Source organism: Mobula birostris, chromosome 14 (genome assembly GCF_030028105.1).
Source record: "Mobula birostris isolate sMobBir1 chromosome 14, sMobBir1.hap1, whole genome shotgun sequence".
In the NCBI taxonomy this organism is placed as follows: domain Eukaryota; kingdom Metazoa; phylum Chordata; class Chondrichthyes; order Myliobatiformes; family Myliobatidae; genus Mobula; species Mobula birostris.
This window is the reverse complement of record NC_092383.1, coordinates 75,641,078-75,660,946: the sequence shown is the minus strand read 5'-3', so window position 1 is coordinate 75,660,946 and position 19,869 is coordinate 75,641,078. Positions and strand designations below refer to the sequence as shown.

Here is a 19,869-nt window from a genome sequence, read left to right as displayed (position 1 = left end):
TTTAAGCGAGAAGACCCAGACACTGAGTACAAATTAAAATCATCAACCATTTTTTTTTTAGCATAGTTGAACTATTGCTAATCATCAGCACTGTTAGGCAATTAGGGTTAATTCCTTGTTTCTCCAAGTTCTTACGTGATACAAGCAGTCTGAAATTATATTTGTGTTCAGCTTTAAGCTGTCTGTCATAACCACAAAAAGCTTCTGAGCAAGCAATATATTAAAAAAAAATTGGCTGTCTAGTGTTTCCTTTCTCCCAGAAATGCTGTTATTTTATTTCAGATGTTCTTCAGCTGTGGTATTTTGCTTTCATTCTAATGGGGCAGAAAAAAATTCGCAAAAGTTCGCAGAGGGGAACTTGACATGGATAAGCTTTTTCCATTGAGAGTGGGGGAGATTCAAACAAGAGGACACGAGTTGAGAGTTAAAGGGCAAAAGTTTAGGGGTAACATGAGGGGGAAGTTCTTTACTCAGAGAGTAGCTGTGTGGAACGAGCTTCCAGCAGAAGTGGTTGAGGCAGGTTTTATGTTGTCATTTAAAGTTAAATTGGATAGCTATATGGACAGGAAAGGAATGGAGGGTTATGAGCTAAGTGCAGGTCGGTGGGACTAGGTGAGAGTAAGAGTTCGGCACGGACTAAAAGGGCCGAGATGGCCTATTTCTGTGCTGTAATTGTTATATGGTTATATATGGGATCTTAGGGTTGTGAGAACCCGGCAGCTGAAGAAAAGACAATTGGAAAGAGGCTAAAGTAGATGATTTGACACAGTTGCATGACTGGAAAAGAATTCAGATGTAGGGACATGTGAGGTAATTTTAGCTCAAGGATCGTTTTCAGTTGAGTCTCTGCTGGACTACGTGCAAGGGTGAACAAATAAATATAGGAGTGATGGGTGAATACGTCTTGGGATAATTCAGACTTTGTTATGAGTTTCAGTTTTTTCAGACTGTACAGTGTATCAAAAAGAAGCCACTGTGAGCACCTCCTGACCAGCACATTAAATGCAACACACACACTCTGTTTAAGGAACTCAGCAAGTCAGGCGGCATCTGTGGAGGGGAATGAATGGTCAATATTTGGGCCGAGACCCTTCACCAGAACTGGAAACTAGAAAGATTCCAGTCCTGATGACAGGTCTTAGTCTAAAATGTTCACAATTTATTGCTTCCATACATACTGTCTGGCTTGCTGAGTTCCTTCAGCTCTTTGTGGGTGTGGCTCAAGATTTCCAACATCTGCAGAATCTCTTGTGTTCATGATTTGCAGCTCATGAATTTTTTATTTTCAGCATTCCTCTCTTCTGATTTTTGGTCTGATACTTTGGCTAATTATGACTCTTGTTCCACACATAATCTCAAATCAACTAATTAGACACTGTGACTTCTCCAGTAAGTGTATAATGGGAGAGGCATTGTGTGGATAGTAAACAAAAATCAATGGGAGGAATGAGCTGAGTGAATGATTAATGATTAGATTTTGATCTTCAGTGCAGAAGAGAAGTGGGGAGATACTCTTGTGTTATAGGATCCTTGGAACTTCATGCAGAGATTGCAGAAATGTTGACTATCATTAGAGGAGACAAGGAAGTGTTTATGTTCTGTAATTAATAGCCCAGCTGCTATCTGGATAAGTTTTGTGATGTACAATGGGAGTTTGTTGAACTATTGGAGGGTAAAAACATTGGCAAAGAATTCTAAAAAAGGATGTTACAGGGTTGAGTAATAACAGACACAGACGGGCTCCTATTAATATTCTTTTGCTCAGAATATTTATCTAAACCAAGCAATCTGAATGCTTCTCCATGGTAAATACATCCGAGAATAGAAGGTTTAAAGTGGTACCCTGAGGAGGGATTTTTCACCCAGAGGGTAGTTCAAATCTGGTGCCATGTGTATAAAACATAGATTGCCCCCAGAGATGGAGACAGAGAGATCGAGAAAGGGGATGGAGGTGTTGGAAGTGGACCAAGTAAATCTGAGGGCAGGGTGGAAGTTGGAGGCAAAGTTGGTGAAGTCGACAAGTTTATCATGGGTGCAGAAAGCAGCACCAATGCAGTCGTTGGTGTAACGTTGGAAGAGTCTGAGAGTGGACCAGCGTAGGCTTGGAACATGGACTGTTCCATGTGGCTGACAAAAAGGCAGGCATAGCTTGTAATTTAAATCTGTAAGCTGCTGCTTGAAAGGTGGTGGAAAAAAGCATTTGCCACATTTAAAAAATAAAAGGCCTGGCTGAACACTTGAATTCAAAGGATTTGGTAGTCCATGGAACAAGTGCTGGAGAGTGAGATTAGTGTTAATAGGTATTTGATAGCCAGCATAAACATGATGGGATGAAGAGCCTGTTTCCATGATATATGACTCTATAATGGAGATTAATAGGTTCTTGATTAATAAAGGTGTCAAAGGTGCAGGCAGAGATTGGGATTGAGAGGGAAACTAAATCAACTGTGATTGAGTGCCAGAGCAGACTTGATGGGCCAAATGGCCTACTTCTGCTGCTATGTCTTATGGTAACAAAAGGCAGCTGTTGTATAAGTTGCGTTTGAATTAGTAGCTGTTCTTGAAGTTGCTGGTTATGGGACTTCAGACTCCTGCATGTTCTGCCTGGTGGTAGCTTCAAGAAGATCAGAGTCAGAATCACTTTATTGGCAGTGTGTGTGAAACATGCCAGAATCGATTGTGGTTTGGTGCCAAGCATAAAACACAAGACAATACCATGACAGACAACACAATAGTGACTAATCATTTACATGACAATAGTGCAAACAGCCATGGAGCAATCAACAATTAGCAAATTGTCACCTGCGCAAATGTCAATAATCAAATAAATGTGAACATGTGAACAAACTAAATAATAGTCAACAGAATGAGGAGAGCAGGAAAGACTTAATGGATGTTGTGCAGGGACAGGGTTTTACGTCTGAGTGTATGTACGTGTATGAATGGTAAGAGGTCTTTGATATGTTGGAGAACATATCATAAAACATTAAAATTAATCTATTTCTAATATAAGCTATTGAAGGACTACTTCTAACCAAGGTTGCAAGGTCACCAAATGTTATCAGTGCTCAGTTTTTAAATGCAGGGTAAAGTTAGGAATGAGTTGTGTTATCTTGAGGGTGAGTGACTTTCTGTAGGCCCAGCCCATGGCCACAGATCAACCGACTGGTGTTTTGGTTTCAGGTGGACCAGCCTAATGTATGACAGCCATCCGAACATGTACTTAAATTTAAACATTGTCTGTAAATACTTGCTGTGTTTCATTTATGAAAAAGTACTTTCCTCATAATTGGCTGTTGTTTATTTTACATTCAGTGGAATTTCCACCAGAGTGCAGTGTTTTATATTTATCAGCATAACTTGACAGAAATTGGTCAAGTAATTGCCAAAAACTGGGGATTTCCAAAAGCCCATGGTATGTAGAAAATACACAAAATTTACGTTAGTATTTTAATAATAAATATTTTATAGTCTTGGTTTTAGTCTCTGCTACTGATTCAAAAATCATAGCAAGTATCCATTTACTGGAATACCCACTTGTGAGTGACAGTGATGGAGATTTTTTTAAAGCTTTAAATATGCAAATGAACACATTTTGGAAGCTTTGACTTTTCTATATTTTAATAATATGACTATATTCATCATTATAGTTAGTCAATGGTTAAGCATGTTTCTTAAAGATATTTTTGTTGTTGTTCTTCACTTGCACACCTCATGGAGCATCGGATGGCATTTATGCCGTTTCCATAGCATTTGACTTTTTTTAATGAGGCTGAGTTGCTAGCTTGACGCTCAGCCCAACATGGATTGAAAATGTGTAAGGAGCCAGCTGGATTTGAACTCAGGACCATTCACTTCAAAGTCCAGCGCTGATGCCGCTACACCACTGAATTAAGGACATCTTTAGTTAGAAGTTATTATCTATCACTCAATGAGACATTTCGACACAAAAGTTTCCACTTTTATCTAAATGATTGAATTTGAAAGCACAGACTGACTGCAGTGGCTCATGGCAGATTTGCATTTGGCATTTTACAAATACAGTAATTAGAACAGAACTGAGAACAAAATAAAAATTTCGCAATCTAGTGCAATCCTGAGTGCATTTCGCAACAGATTCCCAGATTGGGCACAATGCAAACACCCTTGGCCTTTTAAATGTTGATTAGATCTTTTCACATCTGATGAGTGCTCGCAGGTTCGGGCTCTTGGTTATGAGGTTAATGCATGGAATAATAATATTTTGGGTTAATTATTTTGCCTCTTGTTCCTCCAACTGAGATTATGTTTGGTCCAGGAATAAATTTGGCTAAAACTATTTATTATTACAAAGTTGCCTGCTGAAAAAATTGCCTGCAGGTAAATAGTGGCCATTTAGTTAAGGTAGAGCACCTCCAGGAGAGTTGCACCTTCTTGAACTGTCCTCCTGGGGAGAGGTACCCCTCTGGAACCGTCTCCCCTGGGACAGCTGCATCCTCTGGAATGGTCCTCTGGACAGCCACGCCCACTGGAATCACTGGAACCAGCCCCTGGGGAGGAGTGTGCCCTGTGGAGTTGTCTCCTCAGGGAGGGGTGCATCCTCTGGAATGGTCCCTCTGGACAGCCACACCCCCACTGAAACTATCCCCTGGGGGAAAACACAGCATTTGGAACTTTTAATTCTTTCTCCGCCCCCCCCCCCCCACTATAGTGGAAGTGACTGGTGGATATGAGTACGTTATCCCTCAGAACCGTGTCTGCACTGTTTTTTGTTATATCGCCTCCTCTGACTTTGGGCCAGGTGGATAGCTGCTGTGTGTACCTAAGTAGGTGGCAACGATGCCTTACTCTGCGCCATCTCCTGCCACTATTTGTGAGGGCAGAGCACAGTGTTGCGCACCACTGTGAGCGACGGCTGGAACAGGTTTGCTCCATTGTCCTCACTGCATTGCACAAATAGCTGCAGATGTGGACTCATCAAGGAAGCCTTCAGAGAACAGCAAAGAGTGTCATTCAGATGCTGACTGCAATGACTGCTGCTTTGTGTGAAAGCATTTCCAGTTAAAGTGCGTCAGCCTGACACTCCCACTAACTTCCCACTATTCTATTCACTCACAGCCCCTCACTTTTGGATAACTTTTGAATTATCTTGGAGTCTCTCCAGTACTTGTGGGAAAATGAAATCAAAGGGGCACTGGTTGATACAGTGTGTCAAAAGTAATGGGTAATATTTTCCAGCTCCCAGGCCTAATTAACCAGTGAGAAGCCTTGCAATGGTTGCGGCTCTTCATGTTTAATTTCCTTTCTGTTCCTTCCCGTCCTTTCTGTGCCTGCTGAGATAGGCAATTCAACCATATGAGACATCACGGTCAGGCATGATCCAATATTCATATTAAACAGTCTTCCAACAACTTAACTTTCTTGTATTCATTTATCTTTCTGTTTTTATCTGCATGTGTCTTTCCTACTTTCCCATCTCTATATTTTCTTGCGTCTTTCATTCTTGTTTCTTTCTTTCATCCCTACCACCACTCCTTATTCCCACCTACGTCTGACTTTCCTCTCGTATCTTGAGCAACACTTACAACACGCTGGAGAAACTCAGCAGGTCGGGCAGCATCCGTGGAAACAATCAATCAACGTTTTGGGCCGAAACCCTTCGTCAGGTTCCGGCCCGAAACGTTGACTGATCGTTTCCACGGATGCTGCCCGACCTGCTGAGTTTCTCCACGTGTTGTGCGTGTTGCTTTGACCCCAGCATCTGCAGATTATTTTGTGTCTACCTCTCGTATCTTCCTTGCTAACTTACCCTTTCGTTTGCCTTGTTTCGTGATACAAGCTACTGCAGATGATGGAACCTGGAGCTCAAAGCAGAGTGCTGAAAGAACGCAGCGGGTCGGGCAGCATCTGTGGAGGGAAGTGGACCGTTGACATTTTGGGTTGTGACTCTTCACTCAACTGAGCATTTCCCTTCTACAGAAGCTGCCCAACCAGCTGAGTTCTTCCATCAGTTTGTTTATTGCTGTCTGTGTTTGGTGTTTATGTTTTCAGTCTGTATTTTTCTCCTTTTCTTTTTTTTATTATACTTTTAGACACACTCTTAGTGCACTGGATTATTATTTTACATCTCTGTTTTCACTAGTGAATTAGTCTGGTGAATCTTCACTGCGTTCCCCCTATTTAAAGTACAGTGAACTCCTGATAACTAGGACAGGTTGGGATCAGTATATTTTGACCCAATTAAGCAGTTGCCCCAATTAGCCAAGTTAAAAAGGCATAAAAAAGGCAAACTATTGTTTAACTGACTAACAAATTATGTATTTAAATGAAATATAAATCAAATTAAAACACTATCAAAACTACCATACTATCTATATACTACTAAAACTCTCATGCTCTGTCTGTCTGTTTGTCTGTTTGTGACCTTCAATTAGTGCAAACGGTGCATTACTGCGGCACTTTTTTTGGCTCAATCCAATTAAAATGCGCTGACTTACAGAATGCAGGCAAAGTTCCGGGTTATATATTAGTATAAAATTGCTCATTCGCCAAAAATCAACAGGCTCGCTTTCACCCGAAACCCGATCAGCCATCATGGAAATCGGGATGCGGCAGCCTGACGTATGCGCATGGCCAGCCTCTGAAGTGACTCACGATGCTCACAGCAGCGACACCAACCGGAGCAAAAGGGCAGGGCAGCTCTATTTCGAGCGGTCACATTCTGCTAATCACCATCAGCACGTGCAGGATTGGGACAGGTCAAACTGAGACCCATCAATAAGAGATAATTAAATCTTATTGTAATGACGTATTTTGAGACACCCATCAAACCCTTTGCTGCAGTCAAAGGACAGCGATGACTATATCACATCCACTTAGGAGAGCGCCAACCACATCATCAAGAATAATCAGCATCCTGGAGGCTTTAGTGTTACCGCTTCATATCTTCTATCTAGCATTAGGGTAAAAAAAAAAGGTCAACCTAATTAAGCCGCGTGGAAAAAGAAGGGGGACAATATGGTCAAGAGATGATGCCAAGCGATGTCAGGAAGCGGCAAGGGGAGGGAGAGAACAAAAATCAGATGAGGCCAGGGCCGCACAACTCCACAATCAAAGAGTCAGGACAAAAAAGATGTGAGAAGAGACAGACGAGGAGAGGCATGCACGTCTTCAAAATGACAACGACTGGTGTAGAAGGAGGAGAGAGGAAGAGACAAAGGAGCTGAGAAGTGCATCTCTCCAGGATCAGAGACAAACAACAAACAGCAGAAGAGATGAAGAGATGGGGGATGGAAGAGCTGCACATCTCCAGAATGACAAAAACAGGCACAGGAGGAGGAGAGAGGAAGAGACAAAGGAGCAGAGGAATGCACGTCTCCAAGATCAGAGGCAAAGAGTAAACAGCAGAAAAGATGAAGAGATGGCAGATGAAAGGACTGGCATCAAAAGTGTCCTTCGTTAAACGAGGAGGAGCTATATTTGCCTTCCTACGCATCGTTCTTCTTTAATAAACTGAGGTTTTCTTCTTCAATTTCCAAAGCAAAGTGATACCAATAGCATTCAGGAAAATTTAATATTCATTCTGGTCACATCAGACTGCACTACACTTCTCTCAAAGGGTGCCCCAGCGGGTCACCCTGTTGTCTAGTACTGTACTAAAAGTACTATAAAACTGTGTATTAGTTGCCAATAGTTATTGATGGAGGCATGATGCCATGTTCTTTTGATTGATAGTAAATGAACAAAATCAGTGCTGGCACCTAGTCTAGATCACAAACACAAGAAAGTCTGCAGATACTGGAAATCCAAGGCAACACACACAAAATGCTAGAGGACCGCAATAGGTCAGGCAGCATCGATGGAAAAGGGTAAATGGCTGGGCCAAGACTGAGGAGGAAGGGTAAAGATGCCTGAATAAACAGGTGGTGGGGGGAGAGGGGAAGGAGGTTGGCTGGAATGTGGTAGGTGAAGTCAGGTGGGTGGTAAATGTAAAAGGCAGGAGAAGAAAAAATCTGATGGAAGAGACGAGTAGACCATAGGAGAAAGGGGAGGAGAGGGGAGCACGGGAAGTAATAGGCAAGTGAGATGAGGTGAAAGGTCAGAGTGTGGAAAGGGGAAGGGAGTAATTTGTTCACCAGAAGGAAAAATTGATATTCATTCCATCAGGTTGGAGGGTACCCAGACGGAATATAAGGTGTCGCTCCTCCACCCTTTGGTTTGGAGGTGACTTCATACAATGCTATTGATGAATGCATTTTTAAAATCCTCATTTTTATTGTAAAATTCAAGATGACTATTGAAATCTTTAAATTCTTTGTAGTTTCTAACTTGTTGAAATAGTGAAGTAGCTTCATTTTCACCTCTGGCTGTTTCTGGCATCTTCAAGCCTGAATGCTTGAAACTGCAGTGACCAAAACGGTTCTGAATTGTCTTGCTGCTTATTTCTCGTCAACTACCAGTGACAAAAATCATTCCTTTTTGAATATAAGCACACACAGCTGACGTTATTTAAAAACTGCTCTAAGCATGGTGTAGTTTCTAACAGTCACACAAGTGCATACACTGAAGCTAGTTAGAAATTTTTCAGTCAAGTCTCCTGTCCTGGTTAAGCAGCACAGTATCTCAACTAAATAAAGGGAATCCTGGCTATTTTCACGATTAGGTTTTCTTCTTTCAGAGTTGTCCCAAATAAGCAGCTTCCTGATTAACTGATTTCCTAATTGACTGGAATCCACTGTATGTCCTTTCTTAGGTAATGAGACTAAAATTGCAGACAGTACTCCAGGTGTGGTTTATCCAGAAACCTGTACAGGTGTTGCAAAAGTCCTTGCTGCTTTTCATTGAAGGCCAATATGCCATTTGCTTCCTAACTGCTTGCTAAACCTGTATGTTTGTTTGTAGTGACTGATATTCATTGACAGCTATGTCCTCACCCCCTTCTGAAAACCAACATTTCCCAATCTATCATCATTAAAACAATACTTTACCTTTATGCTTTTCCCACTGCCGTGCATGACTTTACATATCTCAGTGTTATTGTGCACCTGCTCTCTCATCCAGTCTCCCAAAATCACTTTGAAACTTCTTGGCTATCTTCTCCATTTCCGCAGTTCACAGTTCCATCTTGTCAGCAGACTTAGGAACTTTATGTCAAAATCCAAACAGTTCCTGATGCCGAAAATCTGAAATAAAAACAGCAACATGCTGTAAGAGTCAGCAGATCATGTGGCTTCTTGGAAAGAGAAAAAGAGGTAGCATTTTAGCTGGAGTCAGATGCTCTAAAATAATTGATCCCAAAGTAGATGACATCACTCCTTCCTGGGTGTTTCTAAGGGGTCGATAAAGATAAAGGTGGTAGTAGGCGTGTGCTCGGTGGCAAGGGGAACAGCTGAGGGATTACAGGCCTAGTTTAAGAAATAAATTACTTGTTATAAGCATTTGATTATCAGTGCTTCATAATTGATTATAATGATCATGTAATCACCTCATCTCTTGCAAACGCACCATTTGCTTAGACTTTGCTGAAAGCATGTGACAGTTGTAAAGAAATGTGACACTTCTGTATTTGGTATATCATGAGAAATCTGGACTGAAGAAATTGTGTTACTTTTGGGCCTGCCCAGCGCATTACTGCCGTTTTCTACTGCAGTACTGTGGTAGCTAGTATGATACCCATACTATTATCATGCAGTTTCACATTTCCCGCGATTTAGAGTATAGCAGTCAATGGGGTAAAGTTCAGAGTCTGCCCTTTCGAGTGGTCTTGAGTGCATTTCACTCACCCAAGGCCCAGCTGAGATATCGCTGCCCCACTTTATGTACCTTCAGGCATAGAGTCATGTTTTCCCTGAGCTATGATGACCGTCATAACATTCCCCTTTATTGATCGCAGTGCTTGAGGTTGGACTTAACCAATAGGTGATTGACTGTGGCCATTAATCCATAATGAAAATGGCAGAAGCAAACCGTATGAAAAAGAAGTGCAAATAGTATAGTGCGGAGTATCTGAAATATAGATTTATACCAACACCAAGCAACCAACAGCAACCAATGTGTCTGTTGCGTGAAAAAGTTCTTTCAACTGAGACAATGAAATCATCCGGACTCCTTGAACATTTGAAGATAACACATTCTGACAAGGCAAACAAGAACTTGGCGTATTTTCAGTCACTTTGTGAAAACTTTCAGAAATGGAGAACACTACAAAACATGTGTGCCAGCACTTCATAAGAAAACGGTGATGGTTTGTTTGCTTCATACAACATTTCACTGCTCATTGCTAAATCTGGAAAGCCCGATTGAATTGGAGAAGGACTGATTCTGCCAGCATTAATGGAGATTCTGAGTATGGTTTTACATAAAAATTGAATAAGACCAAATAATTAAAGTGATTCTGCTCAGCGACAGCTCCATTCAGACAGATAGACGAAATGTCTGAGAATATTGAAGACACATTGTACAACATATTTAGGACAACAGAAATTCCTCTGTAGTTGGATGAGTCAAAGTTGCCAGGCAATGAATCTTTGCCTCTTGGTTATGTTCACTTCATTAGATGAAAGCATGGTTTAAGTGTTGTTATTTGCAAGGAACCTAGAAATCAATATGAAGAGGGAGTCAATATTTCAGGTTGTTGAGCAATTTTTTAAAGAGAAGGACGCTCTGCTCGACAACATTCTTGCTTTTGCAACAGATGGGGTGCCAATGACTGGACACAATTCTGAGGTTATTACTTTCTTAAAAAGAGTTATACCTAAAATATTTGCCATTCACTGCATAATTCACAATCTCTTGTCACAAAAAAATCTCTGATCAGCTGCACAAATCATTAAATACAGTTTTCACAGAGGTAAATAAAATCAAGCCCATGCTCTCAATTCTTGACTGTTTTGTCAGTTTTGTGTTGAGAATAATGAACAGTTTGAACACCTGCAAAAGAAGTCAGATGGCTCCCAAAAGGAAACTAACTGAGAGTCTTCTATGCACTTTTTGAAACTCTGATCAAATTCTTTGAAGACTCAAATGCTTCATTCAGTAATCAATTCAAGAATATTAGGTGTGCCATTGCTTATTTGTCTGAATCATTTGAAAAGTTTAATGAAATCAGTCTTCAGTTGCAAGGAAATGAGGTGAAATCAGGAGTCTCCACATTCCTACCCAAGTTAGCCCTATTTAAGTGCGACATTGGCCCTCATGATCTTTTCCAATTTATGAGCCTCTCTGAGTTGAAAGAGAATACCAGATGGTGATCTTCAAGTATACTATGCCCACCTGGGTGACATGTCAGAGAGATGTCAGGATTTTCCCTGGATCCCAATTCCAGATTGGGTAATAAATCCATTCCGGTACAAATGTAATGAGGAATTAACAGGAAGGATGGTGAAAGAACTGATCTCGCTACGAAATGGTTTGAGCTGAAGTCGAAATTCAAAAAATCCTATCAAGACTTTTGGTTGCAGAAAGAAGTCTCTGAACGCTATCCTTCACCGTAGAAAAAGGTCAAGACTTTTTTTTTTGCCTTTGCAACATCATATTTAGTGAAGCGTGGTTTCAGTGCAGTCACCCAACTTCTATTAAAGCAATGAAACAGACTGCAAATCACTGAACATGGGGATCTGAGCCACCTCCTGAGTGACAGTCAGCCTGTCACTGCACCCAGCCCACCCATCTCATTGAGAGCTTAAAAAACAATGAAGTAGTGAAAAGCTGGACTATTAATATACACTCTAAAGTTATTTTTACTGTAATTAAAGAAATACTTCTATTTGTAGCTTTAAATAGAGTTGAATTTTTTTTTGCAATTACATTGGACAACAAATTTTTTCGAAAGTGTTGCTTCCTCAGAAACCTTCTGTGATTATGGTAGCTGGCCTGAAGCTGAACTCAAATATAATTTCAGACTACTTGTAACACATAGGATTTTGGAGAAACAAGACATTTTCTTTTATTGACTATAATGCAATTAATTGCAAAACGGTGCTGACACTTTGTAACAGTTTAACTAAGCTACAAGTGTTTTGTTGATGATTTTCATTTGTACTCAGTGTCTGAGGCTTCTTGCTTAAGTGTCCATCAACAATCAGTCAGCATTGATGGATTCCAATTGCCCTGGTACTGTTTCTCCATGACCACAATGTCCTAGTGAAGCCTTTCTCCATGTTCATCACTGATAGCTTCAAGATTTGCAGGAAAGTTGTCTAAATGGGAATGCAGAAGATGGATTTTTAGTGACATGTTGTACTTCATGGTTTTGAATGGCTGAAGTATTTTGTCAACCAGCTGCACATAGTTTGGTGTTCTGTAGTTGCCAAGAAAATTTTCAACAATATCCTAAAATGCTTTCCATGTGATTTTCTCTGGTCCCACTAGAAGTTCTTCAAATTACCTGTCATTAATGACCTATTTGATTTGTGGACCAGCAAAAATTCTTTCCTTAATCTTGACATCTTATTTTGGGGAATATCTGTCTCAGATACCAAAATCCTTCATGGAAATTTATAGTTTTTCTAAAACCTGCCCTGCCATGTAGCATCGGCCCTGCCTAAGCATGTCCAGGCATGCCTGGACACGATAGAAAACTTTTTAGCTTATATTGTGTCAACATTTTAATTGACTTGAGCTATGAATTGAAATATCACATGTAGGCGATTTGAAAATAACGGTGCGTGATAGGGAAATTTCATGGTGATTTTCGTGATCAGCAGACTAAAATACATAAGATACACCCAAAAGTATTCAGAAAGCAAAATCTTTGTTATTTGTCACTGCTTTGAATTTGTAGTTCCTATTTTCTTTCACCAAGCATTGTAAATGAAAATTCTTTATTGCCTTGATGTAATGGCCAGAAAGGGAGATAGGGGGCATTGGGAATGTGGTCTGGGAGCCAAAGGGCAGTAGCCCAAAACACTTTTAGGAACCACCGCTCTAATATATTTAAGAAGTATTTGGAGGAACACATGAAATGCCGTGCCATTCAGCCCATAGCCTTCTGTGCTGGGAAATGGGAGTAGCATAGATCAGTGCCTTTTGGCTGGCACAGCCATGGTGATCCAAAGGGCCAGTTTCTGTGCTCCAGAGCAGAGAGGTTGAAGACTCTTCATCAGAAGTATTGGTTCCCTCAATCAGGTCATTGATATACAGTACATGGCTGTAATCTGGAACTGCTACCTTGTTTTGAATACAAAGGATGGAGATAATTAAAAAAAGGGATTGACGTTCAGATTCCCAAACTTCTGGTGATCAGATTGCTGTTGGGGAGTATGTGATGCACAAATGCTTTTTCAGAAGTGAGTGAGTTTGGTTATGGTTTGAATTTAATTGATTTCTGGATCTGGAAGTTATATCAGGATAAGAAGTTGGCTGTTTAAGGTTGAGATTTGGGGGAACGATTTTTCATTGATCATGTTAATGGATTTTTGGATTCCTTAACCCTAGAGGGTTGTGGATGCTTGGTTAGTGTGTATTTTCAAGATTGCAATGAATGTATTTCTTTTTTAAAAATTTATTTTTATTTGGATAAAGGATTCACAAGTAATGCACAAACTTTTTTTTACATATATAACCTTTTCCATTTTTTATGTGACTAAATCAATATTAATTTGTATATTCACAAGTACACATTGAGATAATATAGAAAATAATTAGGCACTCAAATGTTTATGTGCAATTGTAATTTAATGCTATTAAACTAAATAATGATAATAGTTGTTATAAAAATATTAATAATAGTGGTTGAATACTAATTTCCATGTATCTCTTCTGGCCTATTTCTTTCTGGTCCAAAATTTCCCCAGATGGTTCTTTACTTGTATTAATTCCACATTTTCCAAAAAAAAATAACAGTAAACATTTGAGCCAAGGGTGCTTGCGTTAACACTATTACTATGTTGGTGAGACAAACAGTATAAACCATTTGAGAGTCATCTAAGTTCTCAGAGAGTAGGTCATCTTTTCCATTTTAAGTATTTCCAAAATGATTTCATGCCAACCTTCTAATGTAGGTGATGGCAATGAATGTATTTCATACGTTAAACAAATTACCGGATTAGTAGCGTGGGTGAGAGAAAGGGGCATTGCGGTGCATTGCCCTGGTATAATAGATTGAGGAGGAGGCAGTTGTCTTCCTTTTTTTGGTGACTACTTATTTTCACACACTTCTTGCTTTGTTGTTTTCTTCTCTCTGCTTGAGTAACTTGCATCCTTGGCTGAATATAAACACAGGATCTTGGGTGAAGGTCAGAGCAGCACTGACTCATTCTGTGGGATTATGAAACGTGAAAATTTCTTGGTCATCAGCAGATGTTGCATTTTTGAACATGGGGAATAAAGCCTCCGTACAGAATACTGGAAAGCTCTGAGGCATTCTTCATCTCTGGTTGCACTCTGAACTCAGGGAGATTCCAATTCTATATTTATATTTAAGATAATTTTGATTTTTTAAAAAATTAAGTATTTCTTTTATTTTTGGAACCGTTTCCAAGCTCTTCAGAAATTTCTGAGTATAAGGCAAATACCCACTTGGTGTTAGGACACAGTGTGGCTTGGCACAAGTTGATGGGTTTCTCATATCTAAATTGTTTATAGTTAGCAATAAAGACTTGAAAGTGAAATGTGGGTTCATATTCCCCAGTATGCAGTACTGCTGAAGTCCTTCCCATTTGGATAGACAATACCAAGGGACTGCTACACTCTTGAGGAAATAATATTAAGAATGCTGCACTTCAGGAGTTTCAAACCAAAGGAGCAGTGCACTAACAATGATGGTCTGTTGTACAGATTTAGTAGCAGCATCAGGATTACACTACGTAGAGAAGATGTTAAACTGAGGTGCTCATCTTCTCATGTAAATGATTACAGCCTGGACACCTGCCCATTTTTTCCTCTTAACCTGAGAACAATAGCACAAACTCCAGATAATGTGGCATTTAAACAGGGATTGATAAGCACAAGCGATTCTGCAGATGCTGGAAATTCATAGCAACCCACTCAAAAAGCTGGAGGACCTCAGTAAGTCAGGCAGTGTCTATGCAGAGGAAAAAACATTTGAAGTTTGGGGCCGAGACCCTTCATTGGGTCTGGAAAGGGAGGAGGAAGAAGGCAGATTAGGAAGGAGTGGGAGGAAAAGGAGCAGAGGCTGGTGGGTGAGGGGGAAGGTGAGTAGGTTGGGGGGTGTGAGACTGAAACGAGAAGCTGGGTGATAGGTTGAAGAGGTAAAGTGCTAAAGAAGAAGGAATCTGGTAGGAAAGGACTGTAAATCATGGGAGAGATGGAAGGAGAAGGGGCACCAGAAGAAAAGGGGTAACAGGGGAGCCTGAAAGAGAATGGAAAAAAAAAGAAAAGAGGGTGGGCAGAGAAATTGATGTTCATGCTGTCAGTTTGGAGGTTACCGAGCCAAAATATGAGGTGTTGCTCTTCCATCCTGAGATTGGCCTAGTTGTAACAGCAGAGGAGGCCATGGACCAACATGGGAGTGGAAAGTAGAATTAAAATGGGTGGCCACCGAGACATCCTGCCTGTTGGAGTGCAGGTGCTTGACGAAGTGGTCCTCCCATTTACATCGAGTCTCAGTGATGTAAGGGAGGCCACACGGAGAGCACCAGATACAGTAGATGACCCCGACAAACTTGCGGGTGAAGTATTTCCTTTGAGTTTTGAACCTGGGCCAAAACCCTACCCATTCATTCATTTGCTGGGAGTGGTGAATAAATAAAATATTAAAATTTACCCTGCTAGCAACCTCAGTAAGCAATGTCTGTTTTCTTTATTATTCAGTTGCACCATCTTAGTGTTGACATGTTTCAACGTGAAGGCTGAAGCTAGTATGCATAGTAAATACAGTTCAGTTTATAAATAGATCCTTAATAAAGCCTAAAAGAATCCTGTGATGCATTGTGGCTGTTCCATAGTAACTCTGATCTGGCATCGTTATCTAAATTTTATTCCCCTCCCTTGCCCCCAACACTTTCAAACAGTCATTGTGTAGGGTGATGAGCAGAAAGTGCAAGATTGTGGCTTATGGTGACACCACCTTCTTGCTTCTTGGGGCAGGCCAAACACTTCACCCAAACAAACTCTGCACTGAGCTAACCAATGAGTGACAGGATCTGTTTGGCTTGTTTGAAGGCTGCCCGGCACACAATGAGTTAACTGCAATATCATGAATCCCCGGGCTTCCTTTATTATGTGTCAGAGCATTGCCTGCTCTTGTTGAGGCATTTTCAAGAAGTGGGAAGGTGCTGAGCAATATCACTACTTGCAGTGCCTTTGCCGAGTGACAGCCATACGCAGTTTGTGGAAAAGACACACAGGGGAGACAGTGGACTTCTTCTTTCTCAGCTCTGTTGAGTTATCCCCGCTAATTTTTCTTTTGCAGCCTCTGGAGATTTCAGCAAGCCTGATTTCTATAAAGGAGGAGCGTGAACCAGGGTGAAGCACTGAAAAGAGAAGGTTGGCAGCATAAAATAGGTAATTGTTTCAAGTCTTTTAACTGCTTCTCTTTATCTGTCAGCAGAAAGGGAGAAAAAAAGCCGATCTTCTCATTGGGAAAGAACAAGCCTGATTTGTATAGTAGCTTTCAGAGTCTTGCATTACCCTGAAGTGCCTTACAAGCAATATTTTTGAATGGTTATATAAACACGAAATGCTGGAAACACTCAATAGGTCAGGCAGAATCTGTGGAAAGAGAAACAGAATTAATGTTTGAGGTTGGAGAGCCTTCAACAGAACTCAGCGTGTCAGTTTTTTGATTTCAGCTTTCCAGCATCTGCAGTTTTTGTCTTTAATTTTGGAAATGTCGTAAAGCAGAAAGTACGCTGTTGGTTTGCATAGAGTAAGCTCCCACAAACTCTGACAACAACCAGGTGGTCTGTTTTGGTGATGTCTTTTGAGGATTAAGTATGGACTTGGGCACCGGAGCAAACCTCTGTGCTTTATTGCAAAGTAGTGCTGGGGAAATTTTTCTTCCACTTGACACACTTAACACTTTAGCTAATAGTTGGCAACTTCTGCAATGAGGCAGTTCCTCTGAACAGCGCAAGAATTTTGGCCTGGGTTTGGTGCTCATGTTACTGAAGTGGGGCTTTAATCCGCGACCTACAAACACAGGGGAAGAGGACAGAATGAGGCAGGGTACTTGTGACCCTTCATCCAGTAACTCTAGTTAACTGGACATTGGATGAAGGAATTTGTCAAGTGTACCAGTTGAACAGCCAGATCACTGACTTGGCTGACTTGCAAACAGCGCAAATTGAGAATGGCAGTTTACACTCACATGCTACCCGTATGTTTAATCCCCAGGGTAACACCATGCTAGTTGTCAAAGTTTAGTGATTAGATCCAGGCATACCATGGCCTTATTATTGTTGCATTGCAAACACAAGAGATTCAGGAAATGCTGGAAATCTAGATGAAATCCAGAATCTTGATGAGGGCTTGCTGTCTGAAACATCGTCTATTTATTCCTCTCTATAGATGCTGAGTTCCTCTGGCATTTTGTGTGTATTGCTCATTGTTTGGGAGAAATTGCAACGAACAAATTGGCCTCTGTGCTTTCTTACATCAAACCAATGATTACATGCCAGAATTTTAAAAAACATTAATTGCACAGTATTTTGGGATGTCCTGCAGTTAATAATACAAATCTTTCTTCTGCCTGTTAAACTGTGTTGCCATAAACCTTGCAGTCAGGGGAATCAAAGGTAAGTTTACAAAATAGGAAAGGTGCAATTTATAGCAATGGTGTTGTGAGGGCTGACACAATGAAATTTGTTGATGCTTTTGGCTGAATATGCTGTGTGCAGTCCAAAATTTGGTGCAAACCCTTGCACTAGGAAACATTTAAGGTGAAACTATAAACCTAGAGTTATTTTTCCTGATGTCCTGATGAAGCATCTTAGCTCAAAATGTTGATTGTTTATTGCTCTCCCTCGACGAACCTGCTGAGTTCCTCCAGCATCTGGTGTGTGTTACTCTGGATTTCTAGCATCTGTAGAATCTCTTGTGTTTGGTGAGTCATTTTTCTTGTAAACTTATGTAGCTGTTACAGTTTTGAGAAGATATAAAGCTCATTTTTCACTGTCCATAACGTGCCTTCAATCCACACTTAGTCACACTTGAGGGTTTCGGAGTGTGAATACCGGTTGAGCTGAAACATTTCAATCCTGGAGTAATGTTTCAGTTGGATGGTGGTTCTTGACTGGAGATCTGGTTACAGAAGTTGTTTATGTAAGTAAACAGTCCTTGGTCATCAAAGCGAGTGGAAAAAGATAGGGTCATTACAGATACAGCATGCAGGTTTCATATCAAAGTGCAGATCTCTTTTGTTGTGGTGGTCCAATTAGGATAGGATTAAAATTTCCACAATAAAAGCAAAAAATGCTGGATGTACTCCCAGCTTTTCCAGGGCACATGTAAAGAAGTCTAAAACAAATGACTTCATTAGAACTGATTAATTCTGCTGAAAGATCTTTAATATGAAAGCTTCTTCTTCTTGGGCCCGTAGCTCCCAGTGGAGCATAGGCCATCGATGACCTCCCATTTCCAACATCCTCTGTTCTGAGCCAGTTTCTCAAGGTGGACCAGGGGTGTCCCCATTGTCTAAGTTTAGCCTCAACATCTCTCCTCAATGTATTCTTTGGCCATCCATATTTCCTCTTTCCTTGGGCACTCTATTTTAATACCTGCCTTGTGATGTTGGTTGGCTTCCTCAAGCCCTGATCAGTTCTCCTCCATTTCTGTTTGCGTATTTGTATCTCCGTGGATTCCTAGTTGGTGTTTTCCCACAGGGTCTGGTTGGTTAATTTGTCAGTCCATCTGCTGTTTAGGATCCTTCTCAGGTCTGAAACAACAGACAAAAAAAAATGCAGTAGGAAAAATGTCAGCCTGAAAAGTTGACTGCTCATTTCCCTCCTTAGATGGATCTTGACCTGCTGAGTTTCTCCAGCATTTTGTGTGTGTTGCTCCAGATTTCCATCATCTGCAGAATCTCTGAAGTCTCATTGGCCTGAAGCATTCTCTCTTCACTGATGCTACATGGCCCAATGAGTAATTGGAGCATTTTGTTTAATTCAGACTTTCAGCATTAGCTGCAGTTTAATGTTATTTAACAAGCACAAACTCATGTCACTTTAAGAAGCTATACTGTTATTTAGAGTCATACAGTTATTCGGCACAGAACCAGGCCCTTCATCCCAGCTCAACCATGTTAAAAACGTCGTCTGCCTGAGCTGGTCCCATTTATCTGCATTTGGCCCGTATACCTCTAGAACTTTCCTTTCTATCTGTTTAGATGCCTTTCAAGCATTGTAATGCTACCCTGTGCCTGGCAGCTTGTTCCATAAACCCATCACCCTCTGTGTGGAAAAAGCTGCCTCTCAGCTCCTCATCGAATTTTTTCTGCTCTCACCTTAAATTAGTGCCCTCTACTTTTAAACTATCCTATCCTGGAGAAAAGATTGTGATCTTATTTGTGTCCCTCATGATTTTATATACCTCTCATGTTTTTATGGGATATATAATATACACTTAGTGGTTACTTTATTGGGTACACCTGTGCAGCTACTTGCAAATATCTCATCAGCTGAACATGTGGCAGCGACTTAATGTGTTAAAGCATGCGGATATGGTTCTCCTCTGGTAAGATGGTGGTGCGCTTGTACGTAGCGGCCTCTATGGGGCCAACAAAGGTGTTACTGTTTTTATAACGTATTTTTTTCAATTGCATGACCATGCTGGACATTAAGAACTTAAAAGTGCTGCAGGCCTACCCCATTAATGGTTTGTTTGCCTGTGGAGAAACTGAAGGAGCTGGACTTGGTGTGGACCGTGCTGTTGGAGAGGTGTCAGAGTTGGTCCATGAAGGGTGTAGTCCAACAACGAGCGATTGTCTTAGTC

General features: G+C 40.8%; 1 protein-coding gene across 3 annotated transcripts in view; it reads left to right on the top strand.

Moving 5' to 3' along the window:
* tfeb (transcription factor EB) overlaps positions 1-19,869 on the top strand; it is a 158,554-nt gene that overhangs the window by 52,921 nt on the left and 85,764 nt on the right. Inside the window, exon 2 of one of the 3 annotated variants that reach the window (XM_072278684.1) lies at positions 16,352-16,443. The exons of 1 other annotated variant lie outside the window; for it this stretch is intronic. The gene's annotated coding sequence lies outside the window, so the exon portion shown is untranslated. Of the gene's footprint in view, positions 1-16,200; positions 16,444-19,869 lie in introns of those variants that run through there. One more of the 3 variants, XM_072278688.1, reaches the window with a different exon arrangement.